Genomic DNA, 24,443 nt, shown 5'->3' with positions numbered 1-24,443 from the left:
AGAATGAGAATTTCTGAATTAGTTTCTCTGTCTTTGGGAGGACTTCCTGTGAGCAGAGCAGGACAACAAAGATAGGTCAAATCCAACCCTAGCACATAGGGGATGCTTCCACCCTCTAAAACATAACGTTCCATGTCTTCAGCTGGACTTCAAGGCCCATCAGGATCTGGCTGTTCTTTCCTTTCTGGCCTCAACCCTGACATGTCCCATCTACGCATCACGTGCTTCAATCAGAAAGCACTCCAAATCTCTGCCTGGAATACTCTTCGCCCAATCTTTACCCTCCTTGTAGAGGGCTCCTGCATACCCATCCAGACTCAGATCAAATACACCACCTCTGCAAGTGTTTCCTGAGCCTGAAGTCAGCCATCTTCCCTGGAGTCCAGTGATTCATGCATATCTCATCTCGGTCTCCTTAGTGCCTATGATGGTGGCCTGGCATATTGAAGGCTCTCAGTGAATGTTTGTGGGTGAGTGCATAAACCGTCCCAGGCCCATGACGTGGGAGGTGGTTGAGATGCTGCATGGATAGTGGCTTGACAAAGTGGTTAGAGAGAAGGAAGCGGCAAAGGAGCAGGTGCATGAAGGGGTCTTAAACCCCTAGTGTGCCCCCACCCTCCCAACACCAAGGAAGAGGACTACTCCTTTCCCTCTGGTTGTCATCCTGGGTTTCCTGCCTAGCTCCAGGCCTTCCATGTCAAGTCCCACTGACTTCACACCTGTAGCTTCTCTAACTCTGCCTACCTCCAACCTGGGCTTGACTTTGGCAGCCAAGAGCCCTGGATCATGGTGAGAGCCCATGACTGCCTTTTCACTGAGGCCCAAAGACCAGGTTAGAAACTGGGATCCACAATTTACTGGCATGGGGTCTTAGGCAAACCTCTCTACTTCTTAGAGCCTCGGGTTCCTCAATTGTGAAATCAACGTGGAGGCAGGTATAAAAAATCGTACCTGACAATGGATATGAAAGTACCTCCTGAAAGTGCTGGAGATAATTATTACGATGGCAACAGATAAAAAGAAATGCATGGAATTTTGCTCTTCCCTGGATTCTTTCCTGAAAGCTGAAGCCAAAAGAACGTCAGAATCTAAGGATGGACAAATACCACATGAGCCAACGTGTTGAGTCATTCTGAAGAAATGAAGCAGAATCTTTGGAGCTTTTTATCCTCTCTTAACAGGAAACAGAGTGAACTAGACTGACTCCGTGGGACTCCTGCCCTTCATGCCAACCTAGAAGCAGTATAGCCTAATGATATAGAGAATGCGTTTGGAGTCAAATGACCTGGATTCAAATCCCATCTCTGCCAACTGCGTAGACTCCCTTAAGCAATAGCTTACTTAGTTTCGTTGTGCCTCAATGTCTCTTAAGTAAAATGGGAATACTTTTTATAATGGTACTTATCTGTTCTGCTTGTTGCAACGAGATGCTGTGACTCCGCAAAGCCCTCCAAAGAGTGGCTGGCACACAGTAAATGTCAGCTTTGAGCATTTCCTCTGTTAGCCTCCTGCCCACAGGGGTTTGACAATTTTGCTTTTGCTCTCATCTTGAATAAAACAACGAGGCTCAATAATGACCAGGCAGAAGGCAAGGAAAAACATCTAATGAAAGACTGGCTACTAAGGGAGGCTAGAAAGGATCTTATCAACTCTCTAGTCCAATTCTTTCATTTTAAAAATGAAGCCCAGGGTGGAAATATTCTCCCTGAGATTACATAAGAAATTTAGTTCACTTTATTGGCTTGTTTCCCATGCTGATTATACTCCTCGCATTATCCACATTTCTGCGGATCAGTGAATGAATAAGTAAATCTTGCCTCTGCATGCTATTTTCCAATGTGTGTAACATACAAAATAAAGTTATCATGGTCACAATTTAACCCAAAAAATGCTGGATTAAATGAAATGAAACAGGTTCTCTCTCTCTCTCTTTTTTTTCTCTGTGCTCTTCTCCAGAAGGGACTTTCCCATGGGCAGCGTAGGACAGAAGTCTTTTTTTTCCCTGGGAGTCCATCCTGTGGGATTTGTGCTCTGGGGCATGTCCCATAGAAAATTTGATGTTAGCTAGAAGTTCACAGAGTACTGGGGCAGGGTGATACATGAAGACAGATTTATGAGAATGTCACTGGTGATGAGGCAGACATGGGATGTGCTCACGGGGACCTATCTTGCGGACAGAAAACTCTCCTCCCTCTGCCTTGTGCTTTATGTAGATGAAGTCTCCTTCCAAGGACCACTCAAGAGCGGACTTATTGCCTAAGAACACATTGCTTCTGAAAAATCGTCTCGTAACCAAGGTGTTGAAGAAAGAAGAGACAAGTGGAAGACAACCAGATTGAGGCAATGACCAAGACAGAACAGGGTGCCAGCTACCGCTGACATGACGTCTGCTATGCGCCCAGCCTCCTATTAAGGAATTCAACTTTTCTATCAACGCTTTGAGGTAAGTACTATTCATACCCCCGTTTTACAGATGAGGAAACGGACACAGGTGTTTCAATGACTTGTCCAAATTTGTCTAGCAAGCAATTAGAGGAGCTGATGTTTAGATCTAAGCAACCGCTTCCAGTCTGGGGTTGGCATCGAGACAGGGATAGGGATTACCAAGATGTAGGACTAGTTATGAGGAAGCCGTGACAGTGTAACATTTTAATCTGCCATGTGGTCCCTAGTGTTGGGATGGAGGGGCTCGGCTTGGGAAGGGCAGTCCTTCCTGCTTGTGTCTACTTTCCTTTACTCTAGGGATTTTCTCAGATACCATCTTCTCCACCTTTACTGCCTTTTCTATGCTCAGGATTTTGTTTACGCTTGCCTGTGGTGCTTCCCATGTTGTACCTTGTTTCCATGTTATTGGCATAGATCTATGGATGCCCTCTAATAAGTCATACTTGCTTGGAGGCAGAGACAAGTTCTTACTCTTGTCCTCAAATTGACAACCTCAGGACTTTTCTCAGTTGTTACTGTTAAATGAATAAATGAATTTAAGTCAGAACCATCGAATAACACTTAAAGACCTCTCCAAAAGTGGAAAGAGCATATATGGAAGTCATTTAGTGCTGTTCATGAACGTTTCCATCGTCCCACCTTCCAAGCCCATGATAAATGCTGTTCTTTTACCTTCTATGACACTGGATATGGCCATGTAATCTGCTTTGGGAAATTAAATGAGCAGAAAGGATATGAATGTTACATCTGGGAAACAGATTGAAAAGTCAGTGTACCTACACCTAAAACTAATGTAACACGGTGTGTCAATTATACTTCAATTAAAAAAAAAGCCAGTATATCACCCATCATATTCTTTCTCAGTCATGATAATGGCGATGTTTCAGGGCGTGGCCACTCCACCAGCCAGAGTCCCCGAGTGGCTTGAAGCAGCAGCCCCAGAGGACCCACAAAGGACTTGTAACACAGGTGAGCAGTGAATCTTTGTAATTTTAAGCTGTGGGGATTTTAATTCTGTTTGTTTTTGCAGCATAACCTCGCTCATCCTGACTGATGCGCCATAGAAGATCTTCTGGAAGATGATTTTGAAGATGAACATCGTTTTTGCCAAACAGAGAGAACAGAGAGGAAATTGGAAGCTTGAATTTAGAGGCAAAGTTCTGCTGAATGTTCTCATTCAGAATCCAGTCTTAAGAATAGCAGAGGGGCTGAAAGGGAGCCATATGTTGAGAGCCAGAGAGATGTTGACTGGAAGTGGAAGGGTCATTTGGCCCTGGCTAGGAAGGTGGTGAGGAGTGGGGCTTGTGGATGACACGTGGGTGAATGGTGGGGTGCTCAGGTCATATGTGGCCCATCTTCAATTCTGCTCATACAGTGTTTTAAAAAATTTCAATAATTCCATTATTTCAAAGTCCAGATTATTGACTCTCTAGAAAAATCAGAAAATCTGGGCCATGTGATATGCATTACCCAGTGTGTTAGACACAGTGTACACATATAGGTCCCCAGTGCTCATTTGTTTCGCTCCCTCCCCGATTCCTGGAGGCACTGGAGTTGGAGAACTCTGTATGATCTATATAGATAAATTTCTGCAGCTACGGATGTGAGCTACGTCTATAGACATCTAATCTCAACCTACATCATGTCTATTAAACGTTATTAAGGGCAAAGCAGTGCACTCCTCTCCTCCAGATTTTTAAGGCAGCTGCTCTTCCCAGCACTAAGATCAGAATGTCTTAGGGTAAGTTTCAGGGCCCGAGAGAACAAAGATGTGCAAGACGCTGACATAGCTCGCTGTGCACAAGAGAAAATGATTCTGGGTTGAGACTCAAGATAGCGGCATCGAAACCAGGAGCTTTTAAAAGTAAAAATAGCCTTGGGCCGACAAGATTGAGAAACTGGATTCTGGCTCTGTTTGCAAATTAGTCATGCCCGTTTTCCCTTTCTGTAAACAGGCTAGATTAAGGGAAGATAAAGATGAAGGACTTTTTTTTTTTTTTTCAAGAGAAAGTGGAAAGTGGGCAGAGAGGACTGCTGGGAGGTCTGAGCTTGGACACAGTGATAGAAAGGCTTCAGAGCAACTCTTCGGTGAGATGGTTTCAGCTCAGCAGATGAAAGAAGATGTGGAACAAACACGGGGAGAACAAAGGCAGTAGAGGAAACCCAGGCGGGATCAGGAGATAAGTCAGGGAAGAGGACAAAGGGAGCTAAATTTAAACAGGAGGGAAGAGTTGCCTCAGCAGGGCCAGGAGCAATCTATAAATACCTTGAAGGCAACAAGCTCTGGAGAGAAAGGAAGGCTTATTCACTGTCTCCCCAGATGTAGGACAGAACAGGGGCCAGGAGCAAGCTGAGAAGGCGTCAGGCTGCTGAACCCAGGGGAACAAGGCGAAGTCTGTGCCATGCTAGGAACCGGGCAGTGAGTGGGACTGGCTCCCAGATGGCTGCTCAAATTGGGACCGCCTCCAGATCCGACCCCCCCAGGGGGCTGCCTGGCCCTGGGTGCCTCAGAACCCACCAGCCCCTGGTGTCTCTGCTGATCAGGAAGGAGTCCCCTTAGTGGGAAGAGATCCCCTTGGCTCTGGGTGCTGAGATCAACTGGTGACGTTCCAAGTCACTTTCCTTCTTTAGCTCCTGTTCTTCCTCTTTATAAAATGGGGATAATTGCCAGTAGCCTTCTACGGATAGTCTGAGGATCAAGTGAATCTTTGTATGTTATGACAGATGGAAGAAGTTTGCTCTGCCTGGTTGCCACCGGCCTTCGTGTTCCCAGACCCCATGGCTGAGCCCACCAGGAACAGGAGCAGGAGGATCTTTCCCTTCCCTGTTCCTTTCCCTCTTTCTCTCCCTCACTTGTGTTCTCCCTTACTTTCTTCAAACATTCCTTGATGCACTGACACCCCCTGAGGCCCAGGAAATACACATTAGTGCAAGGCAGAATCCCTGTCTTTAAGGAGTTAATGACTTAATGGGAAGAGGTGGATGTGAACTCAAATACCATCTTTCTGGTGTGATCTCAGCTATTTATGACCAAGGAGAGGTGTGATCCAGGTGGGAGAAAGCGTGTGTGCCCCTGTGCTGAGCCAGGAACAGCACACTGCGAGTTGGGGAACAGCAGTAGCTCAGCGAGGGTGGTGGTGTGGGCTGTGTCTCCTGTAAAGCTGTGTGAGGTGAGGCTGGAACGGAGCTCAGGGCTGCACTGTAAAGGGGTCAGGGTCCTGTAGGCTGGGCCAAGGACCCTTGCCCTGTTGGTAGAGGGGATTCAGTGAAAGGTTTGGACCAGGGAGTGCCAAGATGCTCTTTCCATTTTAGAAAGCCTTCACCGTAGTCAGTGTGGGTGAGGGACTGAGGATGGTGGTCTGAGCGGAGCACTGTCCCACTCCCGATACACATTTGCCAAGGGGGACTTGAGAACCCTGAATCCCTGGAACTCATGGAGAGAGTGAAAGGGTTAATCTTGGGGTAGAGCTGAGGCCGTGGATGAAAGTGCTCATTAGCTGAGGGCTGGCAGCCAGGAAACTGCTGGGATTGTGCTTCCTTGCTCAGGCTGAAGATAGTCTACCACTCCCCACCCCAGGTTTCTCCTGAGAGGAAACATCACCCTGGGGCCCAGTATCTGTAACTGAGGAGCGGGGATGGGTGCCTCTCCTCGTTCCTGTTTCCATTTCTGTTTGAGAAAGAGAGTGGGCTGGGCAGAATAATGTCATCATTAAACTCCCCCAACGTAGAATTTCATGATGGAAGAGGGTTCTGAAGGTGTGTTGTTGATGTCTTTTGGAGGACACACCCACCATTTAATCTGAGAACAGTCCTTCTGCCAGGCCATCCCATCCTCCACATACAGGAACGGACTCTGGTAGCCATGTTTTACTGTATGTTCTTGTTTCTTCAGTCGTAGCTGATTGGGCAAGGGGTGGACACCTGACTCAGGAAAACCAACCCAGAGACTGGGCTGGTCCAGTCAGTCTCCAGAAAGCCTGGAATAGGGTCATAGAGAGGATGGTCGAGCTTGCTGTAGGTCTTGGCCCTGTCAGGTGACATGGAACTGAGGTCTGAGAGGGTCATCCTGGGACATGGTGGGCCACGTACAAGTAGCATAGAGAAAGTTCATTTGCACAGAGAATGGATTAGAAACAAATTGAATGACCATGAAAGGAAAGCGAGTGAAAAGGAGAGAGAGAAAGGGAAGCAAGGGAGGGAGAGAGAGAAGGAGGGAGAACTTGCCTTGGCTCCTGAATGACTTTTTGTTTCTGATGCTCCTGCTCTTGGCTTCTATAAGATACTACTGTATTCTTCCAGTAAATTCCTCCTGTGTAAGTTTGGATGGGGTCTTCATAACCAAACAATTGGACAACCAGTCTTGTTCCTGCAGACTCAGGAAAAATTGTACCTGAAATTTCTAGACCTCTCTCTCTCTCTTTAAAACTCTATGAAAGATTTTCTCATTAGCTTTCTTGTTAACACTTTCAATTAGGGGTACTGCATGAGGTCTGATCTAAAGGCTTCTGTTACAATTCAAGGCCAATTACATTTTTCCATGAAAGATCACTTCTTCTTTACATTCTTCTTTTCCTTACAGTAACTTGTACATAGTAGATATTTATAATTTTTCTACTGAATAGAGAAAAATTCCTTAACAATTCCCAAAATTTAGCTGAAGGGAAAAAAAAGAGAGCAAGAGCCATATATCTTCGGACTATTGAAAAAATATCAACGTTTTGCTTGGAGAACAGTGCAATTTCTTAGGAAAAGGTAGTAGAAATTAGCTGGGGATTTATCATCTTGGTTGAAGAATCCAAAGTACAACACTAGATTTATTGCTTATTAACTCTTCCTAATAATTGTGCAGCGACTTAGAATTTAAAAGAGTGTAAGACATTCTGAAAACGTAGATATGTCAAATGGAAACCTTCTGGGTAGTCAAAGACTTTTCTCCCATGACCCCCAGAGGCCCAGCAGCTGATTGGAAATTTTCTGGATTATAGAGGTTCAGATGGATAGTAGGTAAAGCAAGGATCCCAGACCAGACAGGTCTCAGGTACTGACCGCATCTCAGTGGGGATTTGACCGAATGTCTTAATCTCTATGAATCCCGTTCTTTCCTTAAATGGGACTAGAGATAGTCCCTGTCTCACAGGGTTGCAGGGGCTGTTTGTAAGGTTCTCTGGAGGGGGTTAACCATTCCCAGTTGTCTTAGGAACAGGGCTAGGGGGTCACAGGGCTGGAGAAGATCAGAGAGTGCATCTTCTTACTGGATGCCTTCAACTGTAACCACAAAAAACTCCAACTGGTTTTCATAAGAAGGATATTTTTCATCTGCCATCTAGAGAAGATGAGGTGGGATGTATCCGGTGGCTTGAGCCAGTACGGGAAGCTTTATCACCCGTCTCTCCTCTTTGTCATCCTCAGGAAATTGTCTGCTCTCAGGTTAGCTCGGCTAGGTCCTCAATAACTACAGATATTTCAGATGTCCCATTTAGACACATGAATTTTTAGAAGAGCAAGAGACCACATCTGTTGTGTCTCTCTATGAGGGGTGAGAACTTCCTAGAAACCCCCTTCTGGTCTTGAGTTTGGTCTCATGCCTGTTTCTGAGCTAGTCACTGGCAGCAGGAATAAACTGAACACAATTGCTTATTCACACTGTGCCCGTGGGCTGGTGGTAAGATCACCTTTCTCTCTGTCACATGGGAGAGGGTAGAATTTTGAATAAAAGTGGGTTGTGTTAGCAAGAAAGGAGAGAATAGCTATTGGATAGCCAACCAAGTGCTTGCTCTGAAAAGTCTCTCCAAGTCTACTAGTTTGCCAAGGCTGCTATGGCAAAATGCCAGAGGGAGGATGGCTTAAAGAGCAAACATTTATTTTCTCACAATTCTGGAGGCTAGAAGTCCAAGTTGAAGGTGTCAGCAGGTTTGGTTGCTGCTACGGTCTCTCTGCTTGGCTTGCTGATGGCTCCTTTCTCACCACGTGTGTCTGGTCCTAATCTCCTCTTTTGATAAGGACACCAGTTATATTGGACTAGGGCTCACCCACGGGACCTCATTTTATCTTGATGACCTCTGTACAGGTCTATCTCCAAATACAGTCACATTTTGAGGGACTGGGACTTAGAATTTCAACATATGAATGTGGGCGGCACACAATTCAGCCTATAATGTCATCTTATCCTTTATAGATTTGGAAAACTGAAGTCTGTTAAGAGAATCGTGCTCTGTCCTGAATCACACACATTCTCTAGATTCTCAGGCTCACAACTTTCCTACAATTTATTTTATATTTTTTAAGATTTATTTATTTATTTCAGAGAAAGAGAGAGAGGGAGTGGGGGGAGGGGCAGAGGGGGAAGGAGAGAGAGAATGCTCAAGCAGACTCCCCACTGAGCATGGAGCCTGACATGGGGCTCGATCCCAGGACCCTGAGATCATGACCTGAGCCAAAACCAAGAGCTGACCGCTTAACCAACTAAGCCACCCAGGTGCCCCATGACTTTCCTACAGTTTAAACAGTACGTTTCTAGCCCTGCTCTCAACTTTAAGAAGTAGGCTCACGTTTGGCTAAGCTTCAACATGCAAGTGGCAACAAGTTTATTTCTAACTGTGAACTCTTGGCAGGAGGCAGGTATTGGTTTTCGAAGCATGAGGTTAGGCCAGTGAGGACATGTTGGTTGACTTGTTCAGAACCCATTGCTTGGCCTGGAAGATGGCCACGTGATCCTAGAGACTGTATGTGCTTCAGAAAAGGTCACCTGGTACGGGTTCCTGTAAAGAAAGAAAGTCAGTCCGGGGTGGGAGTTATAATAGCACCTGTCCTTGGCTTTATTCAACTGGATTAAGGACATAAGCTCACCACAGGTGTAGTGTGATATCGGAAGGCCTAAGCAAAGTTAAAACCACACCCCAATGCCTACACTTGGGACTTCTCAGAGCCTTTACTATGCTAATGTCATTTTGTGAGTGCATTTACAAAAGGGAATACCGTATACAGCATATCCTCAAATGTTAGCAAAATCCTTCTTCTCCTCCCACTTTGGGAAATGCTAGCCTGGAGCAATGCTCTCGATAACCTTTTCCATCACCTGTCATGAATAAAAATAATAATCTTTGTTTGGCCTCCTGGCTAGATACTACAAGCTTCTCATTGCCAGAGATGCTCTAAGAGACTTCGGCCCCCCAGGTGCAGCCTGGCTATGCTGAGAATGGCACGGTTGTTGGGAAACTGGCCCAGACTCTTTACAAGTCAGGTAGCCACAGGCCCAGAGACAAGACAATCAGCTTTGTCTATAGAGCTTGCTGATTCCTCCATCAGCAGCCGCCTGACTGAATAGATCATGGATCCCTGTCTGGTGCCCAGATTTTCATTCCCTGGAAGCCCCTCCTCCCCTCCCTTCTCCCAACAGTTCTCACTTCATTCTCTTCTCCCTTTTTTTTCTTTTGCTTCTTTTCTATATTATTCTTTCTATCTGCTTAACTCTCTCAGATAGACACTCGTACATGTGTGCACACAGACGAAAAAGGATGGTACTGGTGTATGGGGATTAAATAGAGTTCATTAATGATGGGAATAGATACACTAGTGTTGAGTGCTAAAGAATGTAGGTTCCAGGTAGAATAACAACACACACACACACACACACACACACACACACACACACACACACACACACACTCCTCTGTAATGAAAGAGAAGAGATGGCTGAGTAAAGAGAGCTGTGAGCTGGCAGAGACATGCCAGGGCCCCAAGCCCAGCTGCTCGGACAGAGGGAAATAATTCCCTGGCCCCCTGTCTCATAGCTGCAGCACCTGTGCCCCCCTCCCACCATGACTCTGCGGGTGGAGGCCGTGAGGGAGTAAGTCTGCAGCCTGAGCATCCGTACAGGGCTGTGCATCAGATGCTGGAGACTCGGGGTCCCTCAGGAGATGGTGAGAAGGTGGTTGTCTGCAAGCCACTGAGAAAGAGACCTTACAGACACCAAACATGTAGGTACCTTGATCTTGGACTTTTAGCCCCCAGAACTACGAGAAATAAATTTCTATTGCTTAAGCCACCTAGACTGTGGTCTTTTGTTGTGGTGGCCCTAGCCGAGTAATACACCTGCTGTCACCTGATGTTACATTCCTTGACGCTGCTTTCCAGCTTGGGTCCTTGTTTGTTGACTACTGTAAGGCAGTTTGGAAGACAAACATTTAGCTTTGAAGTCCTTCCTGTGTTTGAATCTTGCTCCTGCCGTAACCTCGAGCAAACGGGCCATGTCCCTAATCTTCACTTCATTATTTGTGAAAGGGGACTGTGACATCTTTCTTAGAGGAGTATCAATAATATGGAAATAAAATAGTAAGAATTCTGGTTTCTTAAATTGATATAATAGTACCTCAGACAGATAAGATGGGTAGACCATGGATTAGACAACTCACATTGCACGTGTTGTGGTTTGCACACCTTTGGGGCTCAATAGTGAGGTTCTTTTCCCACAGATCCCCCATATTTTACCAGTTCACACGCACTCTGTGCCTGCTGCTGAACCAGCTGCCCTTGGGTCCACGCTCCAACCATCAGCCTGGTCTTCCTGCCCTAGACATCGTCTCCATCTTACTGGCTTTTTTTTTCTCCTTAATATTTATTACTAGCTTACCCACTGGAATTGTAAAGCTTCATGAAGGCCTGGCACATTGTAGACACTTCTCTGTAATTGTTGACTGAGGGAATGACTGAATGAAGAAAGGGTGGGGGCAGAAGCCAGATTCCCTGTGGGTCAAGGGGGAAGTCAGTACCACGGTGGGTAAATACTACTGTGGGTAAATTATGGTGGGAAGCAAGTATTATGGCATCTCCCAGCATCAAGGACCAGAGAAACAGGATTCAAATCCTGGCCTCACCACTTTCCAGCTGTGGGGTTTCACCCATTTGCTTGGACATGAGGGTCAAACGAGCAAACACAGGTCAGTGCAGACAATGGTGCCTGTAGGAACCCAAGGAACATCAGTTAATGCTCCTGAGAAATTATAGAGAAGTTGGCGAGGAAGCAGGGATGGGGAGTACCCGTGACTCCTTCTCAGTGTTTGAACAAGAAGGACAGGAGAGTAGCTGGATGAAAATGAGAGAAATAGGCTCAAGAGCAGAGAAGTGGGATTTCTCTCTGTGTGAGTTATTTCTGTGGACCACAGAGGTTCCAACTGTGCCGCAGTCAGGCACAGAAGTGATCTCAGAACCAGGCACGTTCCACCTAGAATAGAACAACAAGAATAATAAAGTCCAGTTAAACTAGGCTTATTGTCAACTAGGCTTATTGACACTGGAGAGGAGGCAGCTCTTCCTCCTGTGTCATCTGTCTTATGAGGCACTAAGGCTCTTGGTAGGTCACCACATACCAGAGATCACAGAGCTACAAGTGCCAGGGTCAGACCCCAAACCCAACCCCTCTGCATCTGGTGCTAGAACTCTCTCTCCCTCACACATTGATTGGTCATAATAGAGTGGGGAGGCAAGTAGAAACTTTGGTATCATTTTCTCCTGGAAATAAAAACCAGTCTTGTATCTTTATATAAGTGGTCCTTTGGACCCTCCTGTGGGAAAAAAAAAAATTGGTTTTCTTCCTTTGTCGTTTTGGGTTTCTGTCATGTGAGAACATAAAAGTCATCATAGCCTGTGTGGGAGCTGAACTTAATGGGGGCCAGTCAATTCTGAAGCAATTGGAGATGGGGGAGCTGAGTGTTTCTTATTGGGAAAAGGCAATTATCTTTTATTGAAGTTTTCGATTCTCAAGCAATTTTCCTTCAGCAGGTGGCTGTGGAATTGCCGAGTCCTGCTTGTTGGAACACGGGAAGGTCTCTACAAGGGGAGGGCTGAGCTGTGTAGAGAGAAGCTCAGTCCAGAGAGATGTAGAGACAGCACAGTGGAGGCTTAGAGGCTCTGCCTGGCCCTGGAGTATTCTCTTTGGAATGCACAATATGTTACATTAAAAACACTTTTTTGGGGACTAATATTAAAATGTCAGACTATTTCACATAAAGTTTTGGATTTCTCATTCTTTTTTTTTTTTTTAAGATTTTATTTATTTGAAAGAGAGAGAGAGACAGCCAGTGAGAGAGGGAACACAAGCTGGGGGAGTGGGAGAGGAAGAAGCAGGCTCCCACAGAGCAGGGAGCCCGATGTGGGGCTTGATCCCAGGACCCTGGGATCACGCCCTGAGCCGAAGGCAGACGCTTAACAACTGAGCCACCCGGGCTCCCTGGCATTCTTTTTTTAAAAAAATAATTAATTTATTTGAGAGAGAATGAGAAAGCACCTGAGTTGCGGGAGGGGCAGATAGAGAGAGAGAAAGAATCTTAAGTAGGAGTGGAGCCGCAAGCCAGGCTTGACCTCACAATCCTGAGATCAGGACCTGAGCCGGAATCAAGAGTTGGACGCTTAACCAGCTGACCTGCCCAGGTGCCCCTGGATTTCTCATTCTTAAAAAAAAAAAAAAGAAAAAAAATCTCTGGCAACATTGGACCTTGCTCTATGGCAACAATTGGCTGGACCTGAATAGTGGGTGTGTGTTGTTCAGCTTATCACAGACCCTGAATGTGGTCTTGCACCCCTCTCAGTGGTCTTGCACCCCTCTCAGTGGTGCAAGCAGTGGGGCGCCTGGTGGCTCAGTCCGTTGAGTGTCTGCCTTTGGCTCAGGTCATGATCCCAGAGTCCCGGGATCAAGCCCCACATCGGGCTCCCTGCTAAATGAGGAGCCTGTTTCTTCCTCTCTCTCTGCCCCTCCCCCTGCTAGTGCACGCGCGCTCTCTTTCTCTCTCTCTTTCTCTCTCCTCTCTCTCGCTGGTGCTCTGTCTCTCAAATAAATAAATAAAATCTTAAAAAAATATGTAATGGAGAAACAATGCGTCCAAGGCAGAGGTTGTGAATCCTGTTATTCAGGGAAGGAAACCGACAGTTACGTAAGTGGGGGAAATACAGGCCGTCCTGAGGACACCTTACACGAGCCTCTTGCCCAGTCTAGGGCTCACGGAAGCCTTCAGGAACAAGCGAGGTTTAAATCAAGCCTGGAAGTATGAGCAGCATTGGGTAGGGGAAAGAGAGGAGTGTCCCAGGCAGAGAGAACTGAATGTGCAAAGGCTGGAAATCAGAGAAAGCAAAGCATGTCTGAGAAACTTACAGGGATCGGAAATAGGCAGAAAAGATGGAAAGTGAAAGAAAGAGCTGGAACTGGAGAGACGAGCAATGGAACTTGAAGGCATTTGGAAGTCAAGAAGCCAAGAAGTGTTCTGGCCAGTTTTAGGTCAGGACTTTTACTTTTGAGACTTGTCTGCCTCTGTAGTTATTCAAGAAGGGGAAACGGCAAGCGGAGCGGTAGGCAGATCCCAACGTCAGCGTGAGTGGAAATGGGAAGCGTTTCCCTAAGCGTCAACAAGGACATTAACTGGTTGATGGTGGACCGCGGTTGAGTCTGGCGGGGGTAACTCATACCTTAAATGCATTTATACCTAGTAAACAGAACACACAACTAAAAGATACTTGAGATGAATGATGTTTTAATAGGAAACCAACACTGCTTGGATCAGCTTCTTTTTTCTATGGTAGTTTGCCAACTGCACTATATGCTGTCAATGAACCAAAGGGCTGCTAAAGGACGTCTGAAAAATTCATCAGCTTCTGCATGGGTTTCCCAGAAAGCCCATTCTTATCACACTTGTCATGGTAACTGCAGAAATACTGCCTGTGTGACATTTAAACATAAAGACAGGAACAGAAAGAAATCACCACTCAGGGCTCTTTAAAAATTTGAGTTTCTGAAAATCTAGGCCTTCAATAACACCAACTTTTATTTGACATTTCCAGGTAACTATGTAAAAAATTTCTCCTAATCTAAATACATACTTCAGTTCTTTGTATGTCTTCTGGGGTGAAGAGTCACTATAATTGCCAATGTGTGTGTGTGTGGGGCGGGGGGGAACTAGGAAGCTCTCCCTGGTTTGTTCTTTGTGATTGAGCGCACTCTTCTTCAGTTCTCCTTTCGGAGTTGTTAAGAATTCCCTCTCCTCGCTCTCCGGCCTTTTCTGTGGGCAAAGCGAGCATGCTCACGCCCTTCCTCATCCATGTCAGAGTGCTTGGCTCCCCTCCAGTTCCAGGGCTTGTTTTAAATTGGAGCAGAGTATGAAACAGGTCTTCCCACAGAGTCTAAAAATTCCCCTTTAAAAGGATTATCTATCTTCTGGCACAGAAGCTTGAATAAAAAGAGCAACCATCTCTATTTTTCTGGCTAATTCCCTTGATCTGAGATCTGAGCCAACCAGATTAATTATAAATGGTCAAGAGGCACAGGCAGGGTTTGGCTCGGCGAATTGTCTACATAGCACAACTAGGGAGATTCATTAAAACCCTCTGACTAATCTCTCTCAGTAGCTTTCTCTGAGGTTAGGTATTCCACAACTAGCAATTCTTAACAACAAGTTATTTTTAGAGGAGTAGTAGATTAGAACCAAATTAATTCTCTCGGCAAACATTCACTGAACATCTACTATATGGCATATGATAAGCGAGGTGTGAGAAATGAATGATAATGGCATGATGGTGATAACTACTAGTTAGAGAGTGTTCACTGAGGGGCAAGTACTGGACTAGGTGCTTGCTGTATATACAGGATTTCATTTAATTCTTTAAACTCTTCAAGAGGTAAGTATTATTGCTTTTACTACGTGGATGAGAACATGGAGGTTTGGAAAGGTTAATTATATTGCCCGCAGTCAAGATCACCCAAGTAGAGCATGTCAGAGGTAAATTTGAACCCAACTGGGCAACTCCAAAGCCAAAGCTCTCAACCAATATGCTGTCCCTCGGGACTCCCCAGACCAGCGGGGAGAGGAGGACCTGTAAACCAGCTACCTCAGCAAGAGTGAGGGTGCTTACACAGAGTGATACGAACAATGGCATAGGGAGGGCCCCAAAGAGGGGGGCTGGACAAGATTTTAATGTGGAGCTAATATCTGAACAGGGCTCAATGGAAACCCAACAGGAGGTGCGAAAAAACTCCAGGTGGGGGGAGTTAGGGCGTGTGTGAAGGATGAGGGCATGGTGTGCTCTGAAGCAGCTGGGAGTCTCCGAGGCTGGAGAAGGTGAGGCGGGAGAAGGCTGGAGGGGAGATTGGATAGAGACATCAGAGGGAAATTGTGAAGGACTTCCAATTCCAACCTATGGTTCTGCAGGACGGTGGTCATGGCTTACCATACCAAATGACCCTTTGATAACAATTTATAATTAAGAGCAATTCCTTTTCTGTCCCAAAATAAAATGGAATAACATGCCTACGAATATGCTTGTAAAGCAAAAATCAGTCTAGCATTCTAATCCTAAAGGAAAGGAAAAATAGAAGGAAAGTAACTTAAAAAATAAGCATTTAATGTTTAAATGCTCAAGTACAGATGCTCCGGACGGCATAAAACAGATGCTGTGTCTGTGTGTTGTCGTGACATAACCAGCTGTGAAGACAGAGGGAGTGAGTCTCATGTCCTGGAGGCCCAAGTCCAGTGAGAGGGTTGCTTTTGACCATGTAGTTTCTCTGAATGGTAACATTTCTTGGTCAAGTTTCCAGCAAAACAAAGTCCAAACTCTCCTCCGTTTATGTGGTAGGTGCAATCCAGGAAAATGTAATGTATGTTAAAATTGCACTATATATATATAGTATATAGTATATATATGTATATAAATATATACATTTGGTGGGGGTGGAGAGTGGAGGGGAAAGGCAGAGGGAGAGAGAATCTTAAGTGGAGCCTGACCTGGGGGTCAATCTCACTGAGATCGTGACCTGAGTCAAAATCAAGAGTTGGACGCTTAACCAACTGTGCCATCCAGGTGCCCGTGCACACAAAAATATTTTGTGTTTATTGTGAAACAGTTAGGTTCTAGGCTCAGATCATCATCTAGGCATTTCACCTTCCTGATGTCTGGAGGGACATTTGGAAATCACGAGGGACATGGGACGGCTTTGGTGACCTCTGCCCCATACATGCTGAGTCTCCCGCCCCCCCCCACCCCATTATCATGACAATTAACACTGTTCCTGCCAGTTGTAAAAAAGTTCCCAGGGGTCTTTACCATCCAATTAGGACAAAAAGCTAAAGGGATTAAACGAAGAATAATTAAAAAATAATTACAGAACCCTCAAGGAGCTCCACGTGTGATGGGGGAAGATGGGAAAGTTAAATAAGTTATTAAGAAACTCTGTGCCAAGTGATGACAGAGGGATGGGATCCCACAGAGTAGGAAGGGAAGGGCTCACAGGGGGGACTGGAACGGTGGCTTGGACTTGCTCTTCCAGACCCCGGGTGGAAGGACGACCTTCTAGAAAGAGGACCCAACATGAGCACAGGCATCAGGTGAGGCTCCCAGAACCTGGCGAACGCGGGGCGCTGCACCAACGGCTCAGCACAGGGATGTGGGGGAGGGTGGGGAAGGAGACTGGTGAGACTGGCCAGGGAAGGCAAGATGGCAGGCGTTGGAGATCCTCTGGAGCTATTTTCAGTTATGAGCAGGGAGGTACTTTCTGATCTCGCATTACAGGTGCTCAGACAGGGTCTGCCTACAACTGTTGAGTGAGAGGCTCCCTCTGCGCCCCAGAGTTTCTGAGTGACTGACCTGGATTCTGAGCGTAGATCTCATACTATTAAAGTCCACAAAGACTCTCCTTTACCCAACATAATACATACTCTGCCTTTCGAATGATGGAATTCTGTGTTATTTTCCACTTGCTTTAATATTACATTTTAACACATTCAATCATGAAATTAAGAGAGATAATGAGAAAAAGTATTTTGTACCTAAAAGGTGCCTGCGAGAGCTAGCTGACAGTAATCTCTACTCAAGTTAGTAATTTAGTCTGCTGATTTAGTTGACCGATACCACTCCAGAACATTCATCTCTACACAGTGAATATCATAATGTATTTCCAATCTACCCCATAGTTAATGCTGAGCTTCCCTGTTTCAGCTGTTGGCATACCACCTTCCCCTTCCCAATCTTTGTCATTTCCCATACAAATTGTGTTTTTCTCTAAATGGACTCATCTTTTACATACTTAAGTTTGTTTTTAAGGAAAACTGGACTATCCCACTAATTGAGAAGCATAGTTGTTTGCCATCAATAGAAGGTACATTAAATAAATAGACATTAACATAATCCATAGCTATTGAAAAATTAAAAAGTTTGTGTCCTGCCTAAAGGACAGGACACATCTCATTTCTCGTTCCTGGTATACTTGCCACAGTTTGGGGGAACACTTGCTAGGACACGCTCTAAACCATGACGGAACAGGTAGTGTTCTCCATGTGAAACCATAGCGCTTCATCTGAGTGTTGCTACTGTACTTCTTGTGATTAATAAAGAAGCCAAGTGTCTGACCCTCATTCCATTTGGCTGGTACAAGTGGTTGTTTCAAAGGTGCAAACTAAATGTTGTCTCCGAGAAATGCTACTTTAAGATTAGAAAGAAGATCGAGGGGCACCTGGGTGGCTCAGTCGGTTAAGCATCTGCCTGCGGCTCAGGTCATGATCCCTGGGTCCTGGGATCGAATCCCTTTCTGCATCGGTCTCCCTCTTCGGCAGGGAGTCTGCTTCTCCCTCTGCCCCTCCCCCCAGCTCGTGCTCTCTCTCTCTCAAATAAATAAATAAAATCTTGAAAGAAAGAAAGAAAGAAAGAAAGAAAAAGAAAGAAAGAAAGAAAGGAAGGTTGATGAGACAGTGGCCGAGAGGGACTAGGGGTGGTTGGCACCAATCATGCGGGTTATGCTAGTAATGTCTAGGTCATTACTGAATGCCTCTTGCCCCGCTCCAGGTCTCCTGTTTAGCTACCCGCAGACCTAGTAGTCAGTAGGACACTGATGAGAAGGACTACCGATCCTTAAATCAGGATAAGCTAGTTCAAGGTGTAGGTTAAGGCTCATTAACCCTTTGTCAGCCTTCCCCCCTTAGTTATAGTCAGGGTATTTGGATTGACTTTGACTGATAATAGAAACTGGCAGCTTTCTTTCAGGATCTGAATTTTGCATTCATCCCAAATGAACAGTGCTAGCAAACAACTAGAGATTATTAAGTGCCTGATGTGACAAGATTTTGATGTCTTAATTTAGTTCCCAGTGGGAGGATACATGTCACCCAAGCTGCCTAGTACCACGAAGGGAGAAGTGAGCTGTATATAGAGGCTGTAGGTGAGAGTCTGGGGACAGTCAACATTCCCAGCTTAAGACAGGGGTCCTGCATAATATGCCAGGCATTAAAGGAAGAGTTAAAAAAAAAAAAAAAGGAAAATGCTTATAAACTTAAAGAGGATTGACTCCTTATCACAGAGAATAATTTCAAACTTTCTACCTGGTTTACAGATGTAATGCATATGAAGGATCGCCTGAAAGCTACGTCATCCATTCCATTTTTAAAATACAGTTTAGATAGATTTTTTGGTTACCTAGACTGTAAAAAAATTCAAACTATGTTTTCCAGGTCTGAAGAGAATTGTTTCTACTGCATTGTGCCCTCAGGTCATGCTCTCTGACTTCTCCCAGGGATGGTCAGAAACACCTCTAAGGCTCACATTATTGTGTTTGCTGCAGGGATTTTGTTAAGGACACTGTGTTTGACATTAGTCAATGCCCCCACAAAAGCTATTCCCGTCAAGGCTTAGTGCCAGGAGAAGTTTTGCTTGCCCTGAAGATGTGATATGTTTTGTTGTGACTATTGAGGAACACGTGATTGATTTCCCCTTTTTGCTTTGACAACCAGGAAGCTCAGTGGCAAATTCATGGTTTATTTAGAAATTGCATAGAACCTAAGTGACTTGCCGTCTAATATCGTTCTTTGCTTTTTGTTCTCAGAACTCACCTTTTCTAATTTATATATTTTTTGGTCTAGATTATTATTTGCACACACAGACACACACACATCACACACACATGTGCACATTTCTTATATGGTATGAAGAAGGGAATATGGATAAATGAAGAAGGAACCTAACGCACATTAAACTTTGAACTGTTTGCATGGTTCTATATTTGCTTCCAATTTTAGCCTTGCACACACTTATTTCCACATACTTAAATTCAATAATCACAGACACAAGATTAGAACAGGGAACAAGATTAGACGTTATCTTTTTAAGAGCACCTGCCTTCTCATCACTGTATGCTTGTGGAATTTCTACTACTTTCCAGCAGGTGAGTCTCCTGTCTATGCTCAAATACCTCCATTGAAGGTGAGCTTAACCATCTGCCAATGTGACTCATTTCTGGAAAGTTCTGATCATTAGAAATTTTCCACGTGTCGAGCCATCTCACTTCACCTTTGATCCTACCCTGATGGGCCACATCCTAAATGTTAACTCTCCTTCCATAGCTGGTAGCATTTGAAGTAGGCTATTATATTCTGCAGAATCTTTTTTTTTTTTTTTTTTTTTGACCAGATACTTCAAATACTCTGCAGATGATAAAGCCACGAGTCCTCTTATTGGTTGTTCTGGTCACTCTCTTCCAAACATAAACCCTATTCTGCTTGTTTCCTTGTTCAAGTAAGTTTAACAGAACTAAACTCAAAACTCTGTCGAAAACAAGGCATCCTTACCCCTCATTCTGAATACATTCTAAATGCATGTCAGCTCTCTGTGGAGTCAACATTGACTTGCAGCGGACTTCCTGCTAGCCAAAGTCCCTCGGTTCTTTCCCTACATGCTAGGCCAAGGTTTTTTTTTTTTTTTCAACCTGTTTTTTTGGGCTATTAGTCTTTTTGAATGTAAGTGGAAGATCTTATATCCCCCTCAACAACTTTCATCTTGGTATGTATAAACCGTAATTTAGAACTTGGCAAAAGTATTCTAGATTTTTGTCCTATCATCCAGGATATTTGCTCCCCTTCTTGGGTTTCTGCCATTCACAAATTTGATGGTCTGAGCTTCTCTATCACCACTTGATGCCAGGATAAAAAGCTTATGGTGAGCACCCAGGAGCCCTGGTGTGTGTTAGCAGGGCCCTTCCTCTAGGCAAACACTTCTACTTTTAAAATAGCATTCTGTCTGCACTATTTATTACTTGTCATTAGTCTTCACACTAGCATCCAAGATAAAATTTAGTAATCATCTACTGAGAACAAAGTATGTGTCAGGCATGGTATTAAGAGCTCTTGCATCCATTTGGATTTGTTCTTCACTGAATCTCTGAGACAAACATGTTAGACAGAACAAGGCCAACGCTCTCATGCCTGACTCATGGTTTGCTGATTTGTATGGAAACTGGGAAAAATTAAGTTCTAATATTGGTGATAATGAACTTCATATTTAATACTCAATGCATATTGAGACTAAAATGAAATTGATTGTGGGGGGCGCCTGGGTGGCTCAGTTGGTTAAGCATCTGCCTCTGGCTCAGATCATGATCTTGGAGTCCTGGGATTGAGCCCCGAGTTGGGCTCCCTGCTCAGTGGGGAGTCTGCTTCTCCCTCTCCCTAGGTGTTCTCTAGCTCTTGCTCTCTCAAGTAAATAAATAAAAATCTTAAAAACAATGAAATTGATTGGGAATGCCAAAAATAGTGAACTCTCTTTAGACTTAAACCTTCAGCTATCAGGTTCAGCTGGAAAGAAGAGTAGGATTAAAGATGATATGAATTGCTAGAAATAAATCCAGAAAGATTGTCTCAAGAAGGTGAGATGTATTAGATATTTTACAATTTTTTTTCATCGTTGAGAAAAGAATCCTCCTTATGACATGTAAGTTAATTTCCCAACTCAGGCTTTAAAAATATTTGAGAGACAGAAATGCATTATCTACATAAACCGGGGATTGTCTTTAAGCTCTCCCTTGCTACTCAGCTAGTTTCAGATGGAGCCGGATTCGGGCATCAGCTCTTTTCTCTAACAAGGAAGCCCTCCTTTCTCTATCTTGCCTAAGAAGCTAATGTGATAGGCCTTTTAAAATGCCTTGTTGAAGTCCCAAGGCACCACTTTGTGTTTCACTTTTTCCTTAGTTAACATGAGGTCATACAGACATTTCCAGAATCAGCTCTGTCTGCAAGTTCACCATTGTCTCTCTTTATGAAGTATTCCATCTGAGTTAATCGACCACTGTTTATTTAGCCATTCCCCTATTGTTGGCCATTTGGGTGCTTTCCAATTGCTAATTATTATAAATGGACTTTGAGGACTGGTAAGTGCTAGACAGATGGAAGGTTCTATCATTATTCTTTTGTTATCACACTCCCAGGATGCAGGCATTTTTCTGTCTTCCTGACCTTCTTCTTCCTAATGGCATTCTTATAAAAGCACCAAAGATCTGAAAACATTTGCTTTCTTAAATCATCCAAGGCTGTACTCTTCATTTCTTTTTCTCTTCGAGGTCAATAGAGAAGTCCAAAAATTGAAGGTATGCATCTGTAATTCTTCATGGAGTTGCCAATCAAATACCACATTTTTCCTTCCCATCTTTGCTTTGGTTCACTTTCAAGTAAATTCAAATTTCAGTTCCCTAAGCCATCCAACACTTTTCAAAAAGTAAAACAGCAAGGAAAAATATAAATTCAGTGGGATAATATTCTGAATTAAATGCCCAGGAAACCAAAATATGAACATACACATATTACATGTAAGATCTCCTTTCAAAGATCTCTCAGATGGAATACATATTTGTTGTACAAAAATTGGAAGATTATGTAAAAAGTAAGCAAAAGGGAACAAAAAGGTTACAGTTCCATTTTCTCAGAGCCCCCGCTACTAAGATCTTGGGGGATTCCCTTCTAGTTTTCTTTTTCTCTGCGGGATTTCTTTCTTTACATAGTTATTTTTGCAAAGTTTTAGAAGTTTAACTCATTTGAAGAGATTTTTAGGCTGTGTGAAAGGTAGAAAGAACACGGGTGGGAGTCAGGACCCTTTCGGTGGACTCATTTCTTAGGGCCAATCCTGATCTCATTTTACTTGAGTGACGGTGGGCAAGTCCTACAAACCCCCGACTCTCAAAATATAGGGGCTTCCCGAATCAGAATCTCCTGGGAAGGTTGTTAGAATGTATATTCCTGTATCCCACAGCAGTCTTCATGAATCAGAAACAGAAGTGCTGCCCTACCCTTTTTGGGAGATTTTTTTTTTTCTAAGTAAAAACAGGTGTGGGGTTTGGGGTCTGTTATCCAGGGTAGGCGTTCTTGTCAGAGGGCTCCCTTGGGCAGGAAGGTGAACTTCAGGAATCTGAGAATCCTAGGAATTCGTTTGTAAGTTTTTGTCCTTTGACATGTAAGCATTTTGTGGACAGAATGTCTGTAGCTTTAAGCTGGTATAGATTTATCAAAGAGCTCCTTCCTCAGCAAGATGTCTGAGCCTTCATCGATCTAAGATCTCTTCCAGAAATCCCTGTTGTGGTCATCTGATGGCTCCAAGAAGGACCTTGCTGTTCCCATGAACGTCCTCCTCCTTCCACTGTGGCCAGCAAAGCCATGAGACTCTCCTCTCTTCCACTAGTTATGTGGCCTCAGGCCAGTTGCACAGCCCCTTAGATAATTTCCCTCCTGAAAAAGCTTAATAGTAGCAATCATATTTTATTTAACACCTGCTATTTGCTAGGCACTGCTTTAAGCACTTTTTTTAAAGAGAGGGAGTGGGGGAAAGACAGTGGAAGAGGGAAAGAAAGAATCTTAAGCAGGCTCTGACCCATGCAGATACTGACGTGCGGCTCAATCTCACAACCCTAAGATCATGACCTGAGCCCAAATAAGGATCTGGGCGCTTAACTGATTGAGCCACCCAGGCACCCCTGCTTTAAGCACTTTGACCAATTATCTCATTTCAGTCCACTGGACAATGCTATGAAAGAGGCATTGTTATTATCCCTCTTTTAAGAATGAGCAAATAGGCACAGAAAAGTCAACTAACTTGCCCACGATCACACAGCTAATAGATGGTATAATTGTGGTTCAAAACCACATTGGCTCCTTCTAGAGCCTATGCTAATGGCAGCAGTCCCCCCATCAGCAGGGAATATGTTCAAGACTCCCAGTAGATGCCAGAGACCTTGGATAACACTGAATCCTATATATACTGTTTTTCCTGTGCCTACATACTTATGATAAAGTTTAATTTATAATTAGGCACAGAAAGAGATTAACAATAATAACTAATAATAAAATAACACAACTATAATAATATACTGCATATTATGAGAATACGGTGTCATTGCCTTTCTCTGAAAATATCTTACCTGTACTGTACTCACCCTTCTTGTGATGATGTGGGATGATAATATGCCGACGTGATGAGATGAAGTGAGGTAAATGACGTAGACGGGCTGTAGCATTAGGCTACTGCTGACCTTTTGATGATGTGTCTTAAAGATCATCTGTTTCCTGAGTGCAGGTGACCACTGATGACTGAAACAGTGGAAAGCCAGGCTGTGGATAAGGGCAGGGAGGAACTACTGTACTCAGAGTACTAAGAGTATAAGTACTAATATCATTTCCAATAATACTATCAGTAATGAATAATATTAATACTAACAGAACTCATCATATCACTCCTAATTGTACCACCTGCAGCAGAGGCTAACGGAACGGAAAGTATGTACCAGTTGCGTGACTGACCAACGGGACTCCCCTATTTCTTCCGGGAACCTCTGGGAGTCTCCATTTCTTCATTTGTTCCCTGGGGACGGTAAATGGCACCTGCTTCCCAGGGCTGCGGGGAGCAGTAAGTGAACAAATGCCTACAGGGCATTAGCTTGCCCCACAGTATTACCTAATAGGTTATTTTTCATTGTGGCAAAATATATGTAACATCAAATGTACCATCATAACCATTTATAAACGCACGATTCAGTGGCATGAAATCATTCACATTGTCGTATATTTACAGAATCGATTTTGTTTGTATTTTCTGAACTTTTAGAGTCCTTAGCACAAAATCGGGCACGTGGTAAGTATTCAGCAACTTTCAGCTCTTGGCCTTCCCCCCACTCAGGCCCCTCCCCACCCACCCTGAAAAAGTCTACCATGCTGCAG

The sequence above is a fragment of the Ursus americanus genome, chromosome 24, assembly GCF_024610735.1.
Source record: "Ursus americanus isolate L20-20 chromosome 24, mUrsAme1.1.p, whole genome shotgun sequence".
Lineage (NCBI taxonomy): Eukaryota > Metazoa > Chordata > Mammalia > Carnivora > Ursidae > Ursus > Ursus americanus.
This window is presented reverse-complemented; position numbering follows the sequence as displayed.